The sequence below is a fragment of the Puma concolor genome, chromosome C2, assembly GCF_028749965.1.
Source record: "Puma concolor isolate L17-30 chromosome C2, mPumCon1.1.hap2, whole genome shotgun sequence".
In the NCBI taxonomy this organism is placed as follows: Eukaryota; Metazoa; Chordata; class Mammalia; order Carnivora; family Felidae; genus Puma; species Puma concolor.
The window spans coordinates 157,954,628-157,964,738 of record NC_141675.1 but is presented as its reverse complement, the minus strand read 5'-3'; positions in this window follow the sequence as shown (position 1 = coordinate 157,964,738).

Sequence of the window (10,111 nt, the reverse complement as noted above, 5' to 3'; positions counted from 1 at the left end):
GTCTTGGAAAATCAGGTGTCAGGAACCTGGGGGTGCTTCTGAGCTGTTCCCCAAATTACTGTGTAACTCAGAAAAGTTTAACTAGTTTAGTTAATTCCATGTGATGCTCTGAGCTCCTTGAAGGGAAGCTGGGAAGGTGCTACTTAAATCCAAAGTCTAAATTTTGTCCTTATCTGAAAGAAGCAGCTGTGAACAGTACCTGCTTCAGACAGCTGCTGTTAGATTTAATTGTTTCTCAGCTTGTGAGTTTTCCTGTAGTGCGATTTGGTGGCAGCGCTTGTGATGTAAGTAAACATGTAACAGGATGTCAGGGGAGGTAAGAAGACGAGGTCTCATGTATTGACTGCTTCCTCAGGGCTGAACACATCCAAAATGCCTCCTCGGTCCCCTGGCCTGGTCTGGCCCCAGTGCAGCCCAGTCCTGCCGCAGGTGTCCCTACACTCTCCTCTCCTTGGCGGCCTTAACCACCAGAGCTCAGGGCTTCAGCACCACGGCCAGCTCCAGGCTCTACCAGTTGGACGGGAAGGGTCCCGCCCGGCTCAGCCCAAATTTTCTTGCTCCATTCCCACATTTTTTTCCAACTCACACAATTAGAGCCTGGCCCAACCACATTCCTGTAGGCTCCTGCACGACCACCTTTCACCAGCTGACTAGATGACATGGCCAGGAGGTGCCAGGTGGCCTCTAGACACACACAGTTCATCCATGGACCATTTTCTTTCCTGGAGCTGAGGGTTCACCAGAGCTGGACTCCTGACAGGGAGAGCCAGCCATGCAGCAAAATTAGAGAGCGAGAATACCTCAGACAGAATTTAACACTGTATTTGACGTTTAAAAAGAAAAGGCTTCAGGGATAGCCACTTTCAGAACAAGACTTCCAAAACTCCGTTCCTCCATAAAAGCAATGAAATCATTGGCAAACATTTATTATAATTAACCTTTTCAGAACTCTGGAAGTTCACAGAACTCTAGAATTGCTTGCAACAACCTGAGAAACTCAAGACATTCAAGAAAGACAGCTAAATCTCAGAAAGAACAATGAGCTTTGAGGGCCTCTTGGCTGCCCCACTCCCATCCACCTCCTCCTCTCTGCAGTGGTCTTGAAAACTAACAGCTTCACAATGCCAGTAACCATAAACACCAGCAGCCTAACACCCACTGGAAGGGTCAGAATGGTTTTGGGACTTGCCCAAAGCCCCATCTCCTGATAACTGTCATTATTTGGCCTGTCTGGTAGCTCCCTGGAAACCCCAGAAACAAAGACAAGCAGGGCTTATCGTTATTTGACCTGACTCAAACCTTACTTCTTGGTGAACATCTTTTTTCTTGGGACGATTGTTAAGAACAATCAGTGGCAACTGTTTAACATCACAGCTGCCTAAAGCAGCGTTACCAAAATTGAGGTGAACAACTTGAACAAAAACTTAAAAGGAAAAGCTGAGGAATGAGATGTCCACAGGAGACCTTGAAAGGCCCTCACACTCTCCTGGGAATCTGGAAATTAGAAATCATTCATAGAAAGAAATTTGGGAAACTCACAAATATGTCAAAACTAAACAGCTCACTCCTAAATCACCAATGAGTCAAAGAAGAAATCACAAGATAAATTAGAAGATACTTTAAGATAAATGGAAATGAAAATACAACACACCAAAATGAATAAGATGCAGTGAAGCAATGCTTGGAAGGAAATTTGTAACTGTAAATACCTAATGTTAAAAAAGAAAGATCTCAAATCAGTAACCTAAACTTCCACCATAAGAAATAAGGGGAAAAAAAGAGCAAAACTAAACCCAAAGCAAGCAAAAGGAAGGAGATAACATTAGAGCATAAATAAGTAAAATACAGAATAGTAAAATAACATAGAAAATTAGTGAAACCAAAAGTTAGCCCCTGAAACGATCAACAAAATAAACTTTTAGTTAGACTGATCAAGAAAAAAAAAAAAACAGAAGACTCAGATTACTATAATTAGAAATGAAAGAGGAGACATTCCTACTGGCCTTCTAGAAATGAAAGCATTATAAGGAAACTATAAACAATTGCATGCTAAAGAGTTAAGTAACCTATATGAAATGAACAAATTCTTAAAAAGACAAACTACTAAATCTGATTCAAGAAGAAAGAAAATCTTGGGGCGCCTGGGTGGCTCAGTCAGTTAAGCCTCCAACTTGGGCTCAGGTCATGATCTCACGGTTCACGAGTTTGAGCCCCATGTAGGGCTCTGTGCTGACAGCTCGGAGCCTGGAGCCTGCTTCAGATTCTGTGCCTCCCTCTCTCTCTGCCTCTTCCTTGCCTGTGCTCTATGTCTCTTTCTCTCTCAAAAATAAATAAACATTAAAAACAAATTTAAAAAGAAGAAGAAGAAGAAGAAGAAAGGAGATCTTAATAGATCTATAACAAGTAAAGAAATTAAATTGGTAACTTTTTATAAAACTGCCCTCAGGGATGCCTGGGTGGCTTAGTCGGTTAAACATCAGACTTCAGCTCAGGTCATGATCTCACAGTTTGTAAGTTCGAGCCCCTCATTGGGCTGTCTGCTGTCAGTGCAGAGCCCGCTTTGGATCCTCTGTCCCCTTCTCTCTCTGCTCCTATCCCCACTCTCACACATGCTCTCTCTCTCTCTCTCAAAAATAAATAAACATTTAAAAAATTAAGTTAAAAACTACCCACACACATACACAAAAACAGGCAGGGGCACCTGGTGGCTCAGTCAGTTGAGCATCTGACTGTTGATTTCAGCTCATCACAATCTCACAGTTCCTGAGTTCTGGCCCCACTCTGTCAGCACAGAGCCTGTGTGGGATTCTCTCTCTCTACTCCCCCCTCCCCATCCTGTTCACACTCTTCTCTATCTTAGGATAAATAAATATATTTAAAAAAAAAAACTAGGCTAAGATTACTACACTAAGTTTTTTATAAATGTTTATTTATTTTTTAGACAGAGTGTGTGTGTGAGTGGGGAAGGGGCAGAGAGGGGGCAGACGATCTGAAGCGGGCTCTGCGCTGATAGCAGAGAGCCCGGCACGGGGCTCAAACTCACAACTGTGAGATCATGACCTGACCCGAAGTTGGACGCTCAACCGACTGAGCCCCCCGTGTGCCCCTACACTAGCACATTCTATCAGACATTTAAAGAATAAGGCTCCTCTACCCAGCACCAGGCCTGGTGGTCGAGAATGGAAGGTAACCGCTGCTGGACAAGGGAGCCTTATTTTTTATTACGGCAGCTTGCTGTGTTTGTAACCCTGTGATTGAGATGAACACAAAGTACAGTAACTGATGATGAAATATTGATGTCCACACCCTTGGACATCCCCAAGTGGGCAGAGTTTGGCTAACTGCTTCTGTTTGAAATGACGCTGTGTTTTGGCTGTGGCCCAAAGCTTTGAAGTGCTACTTGGTGCCTCCTTTCTTCCATGGAGTTCTTACCATTCAAACACGACAGATTGGGTAGAATACTAGTTAGGTTGAGTCTGGCTTGCCTCCACTCCGTCATCTTTGTATGAATCCAATGAGGTTTGTTGGGTTTTGGTTTCTTAGCGATTTTCAGCTGATGTTCAAGAGCAGTGGATACCTAGACCTGTGCCCTTAATGACAGGAAATCCTACCTGAGAAGGTGCGTTTCTTTACCAGAGCTGTGTCACACCATCCTTCGGGCCCTCTGCTGGAAACGGAGCATCAAGTCCTTTGAGTTGTATCCTCTAGTGTTATAGTTGTGGAACGGTACCGTATCATACCTCTGTGAATGTAAAATATCTTGTTCCTGCTTTATGATACCCAGTAGTGACTATGCTTTCTCAGAGCTATTTTTAATGACGTTATTCTAGAATGTTTTCTTTCCAGATGATGATTGAGAAGCTAATGAAAAAATGGTACTGGGTACCACAGCAGTAACATAACTTTGCTGTTTTCTGGGGCTTGTTTTTTTTTTTTTTATCTTTTTTAAATCTTTTTTATTAATGGAGTGCACTGGATGTGTCTATCAATTTGTGCAGATGACCACAGAACCTGGAAATGCTGTTGTTGCTGCTGATGCATAACATACTCCTACTGGTCTTTTATGAGTGTGTGTGTGTGTGTGTGTGTGTGTGTGTGTGTGTGTACCATGATGGGCTGACATTGTACAGAAATTAACAGTCATATTGGTCTAGAAATATGAAACACAAATGTGTTTTTCATTTGTACAGGGGTAATGTGCTATATTAAATGTGTAAGGAAGGTCTTATCTACATGGGTTTGATTACAGAAACTAATCAAGTGTTCTCTAAATGATGAAAAAAAAACATTTAAGGAATAATCAATCCTTTACAAACTTTTTCAAGGGATAAAAGTAAATACTTCCCAACTCATTCTATGAAGTCAGTTTTACCCTGATGCCAAGCCAGGCAAAGACATCACAATCAAAGCAAACCACAGACTAATATCCCCTATGAATATATATACAAAAGTCCTCAACAAAATACTAGCACACCAAATCCAGTAGTATATAAAAAATTATAGGGGTTCCTGGGTGGCTCAGTCAGTTAAGCATCCAACTCTTGATTTCGACTCGGGTCATGAGTCTCACGGTTCATGGGTCAAAGCCCCATGTTGGGCTCTGCACTGACAGTGTGGAGCCTGCTTGGGATTCATTCTCTCTCTCTCTCTCTCTCTCTCTCTCTCTCTCTCTCTCTCTCTTTCCCCGACCCCCCGCTTGCTCTCTCATTCTCAAAATAAATAGTAATAAATAAACTTAAAAAAAAGAATTATATACCATGACCAAGTGGAGTTTATTCCAGGAATGCATGTTCAGTTCAAAATATGAACATCAATCAGTGTAAGACACTGTATAAGTAGAAAATATGCTCTTCTCAATAAATGGAGGAAAAATATTTGACTAAATTCAACACTCATTCATGACAAAAACTCTAAAACACCAGGAATAAAACCTCCTCAGCATGACAATGGACATCTGTGAAAACTCACAGCCAAAATCACATGTAATGATGAAAGACTGACTGCTTTCACCCTAAGATGAGGAATTAGGACAAGGATGCCCATGCTCACCAATTCCATTCAATACTACACCAGAGATTCTACCAGAGCAGTTAGGTAAGAAGAGAAATAAAAGGCATTGATTGGCAGATGACATGATCTTGCATATTGAAAATCCTAAGGAATCCACAAAAAAAACTACTATAGCTAAAAAGCAAAACAAAACCCTATTATCGCTAATAAACAAGTTCAGCAGAGTTGCAAGATACAAGATCAATATACAAAAATCGATTGTACACTAGCAATGAAGAATCAAAAACCAAAATTAAGGGTACAATTCCATTTGTAATAGGATAGAAAAGAATAAAATAGGAATAAATTTGACAAAAGACGTGCAAGACGCATGCACTGAAGACTATGAAATATCATTGAAAGAAATCAAAGGAGACTTAAATAAATGGAAAGATATCCACGTTTATGGACCAAAAAACTTAGCATCATTAAGATGACAGTACTCCCCAAATTGATTACATATTCAACTCAATCTCTATCAAAATCCCAATTGTCTTTTTTTTGCATAAATTAACAAGCTGATACTAAAATTAAATGGAAATACAAAGGACCCAGAATAGCCAAACAATATTGAAAAAGAAAAACAAAGTTGGGCCTCATATTTCTCAATTTCAAAACTTATACTAGGCTACAATAAACAAAATAGTATATTTGGGCATAAGGATAGACAGATAAACCAACAGAATAGAATTGAAAGTACAGAAATAAACACATTTACAGTCAGTTGATTTTCAAAAAGGGTCCCAAGTCCATCCAATTAGAATAGTCTTTTCAATAAATGGTGCTGAGACAACTTAATATCCACATGCAAAAGGATAAAGTTAGATCCCTACCCCACACCATATACAAAACTTTACTCAATAGGGACCAAAGACCTAACTGTAAGAGCTAAAAGTATAAAACTGTAAGAAGGATCTCTCTGCCCTCCCCTGCTTGCACTCTGTCTCTCTCTCTCTCTGTGTCAAAAATAAATAAACATTAAAAAAATTTTAAACTATAAGAAGGAAACATAGGTGCAAATCTTTATAACTTGAAGTATGTAATTTTTTTTAGATAGGACATCAAAAGCACAAGCAAATACAAAAATTAATTGGACTTTATTAAAAACTTGTCCTTCAAAGGACACCATCCAAAAAAGTAAAAAAAAAAAAAAAAAAAACAAAAACCCACAGAATGAGGAAAAAATATTTTCAGGTCATAGATCTCATAAAGGACTTGTATCCAGAATGCACAAGTCAATAATAAAATAACAACCCCATAAAAAATGGGCAAAGACTAGAAATATACATTTCTCCAAAGAAGACACACAAATGGCCAAGAATCCCATGAAAATATGTTCAACGTCATTAGTCAAAGGGAAATGCAAATCAAAACCGCAACGAGGTTATCATTTCACATCCACTAGGATGGCTGTAATAAAAAAGACAGATACTAACAAGTGCTGGCGAGGATGGAGAAAAATTGGAAGTCTCCTTCATTGCTGCTGGGAATGTAACACGGTACAACCACTTTGGAAAACAGGTTGACAATTTCACAGAAGATCAAGCTTAGAGTTCCCATGTGACCCAATTCCACTCGTGGGTAGATACCCAAATGACGTGGAAACAAATTCACAAAATACCGTGCATGAATGTTCTTAGCAGCATTATTCGTAACAGACATAACAACCAAAACAAACAATGCCCACCAGCTGACGAACAGATCAACAAAATCTTGCATATCGTACAGCGGACCGTCGCTCCCCACGAAAGGAATGAAGTCCCGACACAGCCGTCACGTGCGGCACGGTGACAGAAGGGGAAACACGGCACGGAAAGGGCGCGTTGCTGAACGAGGTCAGCGGATTTGTAAACAGAAGGCCCTGCACAGGGAGAGATCTTTCTACAGAACGCAACCTACCTTCCTGAGAGCTGACCCTGGAGGCGAGGTTACCCGCATGCATTCCCACTGGTGAGGTAGGCATGCCCCCAGGTGTCCACCAGAGCATGGAGGGCCCTGCGAGGCACCTCATCACTGCACTGCCACATGCAGGGGTTCTCAGGAGAGTTGTTCCCTGAGCAAGGACCCTCCCACACGTGGATCGGTCCCTGGACCTCTTGGCGGCTGCTTTTGGGGTTACCGCTGTTTGTTCGTCTGTGGCATGGAGGCAGAGGTCTGTGTGGAGGAGGCAGGCACACTACGTTCTGGAGCAGGGGAGACACTCAGCCAGGCCAGTGTTGGGGGGCTGGGGGAGGTGGGCGCCATGGAGACACCAAAGGAGGCTCCCTCCAGGCCTGCTCTCCCAGAGTGGTGGCATGGCCTGGAGTGGCCTCAGGGGGCCCAGCGACACTAGGGACTATCTGTGGCCCTGCTCTGCCCCGGGGCACTCACAGTGGCCCGCCTCCACGGGACATTTCCAGAAATGTCTTCCTCCCAGAAGGGGCTAGCACGACACGCCAATGTGTGGGGGCAGAGGGCGAGGAGAAGAGAGGAACCTGGTGTTTCAGCACAAATACCGAAGGCAAAATCTAGCGCAGTTCCAAAAGTCCAAAAGATCACACCACGTTGGAAACCCTTGGCTCAGCTTCAGGCGCCCCAGGAGCCATGTCCTATGACACAGTTGTAAAAAAAAAAAAAAAAAAAAAAAAACTCAAAGACGAAAAGCACATGACCCCTGAGAGCCCAGAAGATTCTGTGCCTGGAAGGACTGGCGAGAGGGAGGAGGGTGGCAGAGTGGCAGCACAGAGCACAGTGTGGGACCCCAGCGGGGGAATGTCACCAACATACACCCAGCCCGGCGCAAGGGGACATGGGGATCCACTGAGCTAGAGAGGGGCTAGTGTCTGGGCAGGAGAGAGGGGGCTGGGCGCCCTCTCGTCAGAGAAAAGGCCGGTTCTAGGCCAGGGGCAGGCAGAGACCAGGTGGGCCTGGGGCCCCTGGTCAGGCCAGAGCGAGGAAGCTGGCAGGGGGCGTGGGGCTGGCGTGGGGGGGGAGAGAGAGGGAGGCAAGCGTCACCTGTCACCGGGAGGTGACATGTGGATTCCTCACCCCGCAGACTGGCATTTAAAGGGAACAGTCATCCTTTCTCTCGTGCTTTTCCAGGTGATGGGGAACGGCTAAGAAATGTGGGAAAGCGGTCAGCTCGGGACCTCCGATGATGCGGGTGATTCGGACAGGGCACGGTGGCGGTTATTTGTCCTGAGAAACAGGAGGGACACCCAGGATATCAGCAACAGCCCTGCGGTGACACGCACGGATCCGTGATCTCACACCGCACGTTACAGTCACGGGCACAGCAGTGCGGCTGCAGTTTCCTGCTCAGACCACATCCTACAAAGAGGTGCCAGATGTTTGTCCGAAGTCAGCCACGCTGTGACTTCTAATGTCTGGCCCCCGTGCTTTACATGGAACTTTCCACTTGCAGGCAGCGCTGGAGACGGAGGATGGCGGCGGCGGGGGGGGGGGGGGGGTCCTCTGAGGAATCAACCCCCCAAACCCAAACCATGGGCCTTCCGCATGAGCCTGCGACCCCAAACTGTCTTCCACGGGGGCCGCGGGCCCTGACCCCACACCCCCACATGACCCACGAGCACAGCAGGGACGCCTGAGGCGGGCCTGGGTCTTGCATTATTGTAATTAACGCACAATTACTGTGAATCTCCTTGAAGAAACGCACAGATCCGACACGGCCAGTGTTAGCCACCGCCACCAGCATGCCAGAAGTTTTCAAGACACTCGTTTTTCCGACTCCGTATCCGTGGGAGGCGGATTCTGTGCCACCGCGTGTGACAACAGGTGGATCACAAAGGCAGGCCGAGGATCCGGCTGTCCGCAATTAGGCCAGAAGTTAAAGACATCTGCAAAAATCATAAGCCAAGAACCTGCTTCTTGTTCAATTTTCGGTCTTCGGGAACATAGTTTGTTGGGGTCCTTGTTGTTATTGTTTGTTTTCCATGAGAATGTGTTACGTGTGCTAACGTGAAATGAGTTTGTCGGAAGAGGCCGGAGAGCTCGCTGGCTCTCTGTCCTCGAGGTGAGTGCGCGGCGAGAAGCTGGCAGCCGGGAAGAAGCCCTCACGGCCCCCGGCCGAGCTCGGACTCCCAGACTCCAGAGCAGAGAGAAATAAACAGCAGTACTGATCTGCCAGCCGGCCTGCGGTGCTTGGCGACAGCAGCCCGAGCCCAGACAAGCGGCTACACAGATTCTTGTAAACGTCTCTTTGCGGTGGGGAGCCTGGGGGCTCGGTCAGGTGAGCATCCGACTCTAGACTTCCGCTCAGGTCAGGATTCCAAGGTCGTGGGATCAAGCCCTGCGTTGGGCTCCGTGCTCAGCACGGAGCCTGCCTGGGACTCTCTCTCTCCCCCTCTCTGCCCCTCTCCCCTGCTCGTGCATGTTGTCTCTAGAAGATCAAAAACAACAACAAACAAAACTACCAGATCTGTCTCCAAAGGGTTGTGCCATTTCACACACCCCTCAGCAGTGCTAGGACTTCTGGTGGCCTCATGTCAGTGCTGAACACACCATCTTCTTTTTTTGTTTGTTTGTTTTACTGTTTATTTATTTTTGAGAGAGAGCACAAGTTGGGGAGGGGCAGAGAGAGAGGGAGACACAGAATCCGGAGCAGCTCCAGGCTCCGAGCTGTCAGCACAGAGCCCGAACCCACAAGCCTCGAGATCATGGCCTGAGCCGAAGTCAGACGCTTAACCGACTGAGCCACCCAAGCGCCCCCCCCCACCCCGCCCCGACACACCATCTCCTTAATCTTAGCCATTCTGATGAGTGTCACAGTGGGAGCTCACCGTGGTTCCTACTTTCAGTTCTCTGGTGTCTAACAACGTGGAACACTTCATGTGCTTATCGGCCATTTGCAGGTCTTCTTTTGTGAGGTGTCTGCCCAAATCATTTGCCTGTTTCTTAAATGAGCTGTTTGTCTTATCGTTGAGCTACAGGAGTTCTTTACATACACTAGACTCTAGTCCTTTGACAGATATGTGTTTTACATATTTTCTCCCAGTCTGTGGCTGTCCTATTTCTTAATGATGTCTTTTGATGAACAGAGCCTTCTAATTTTGATGAAATTCAA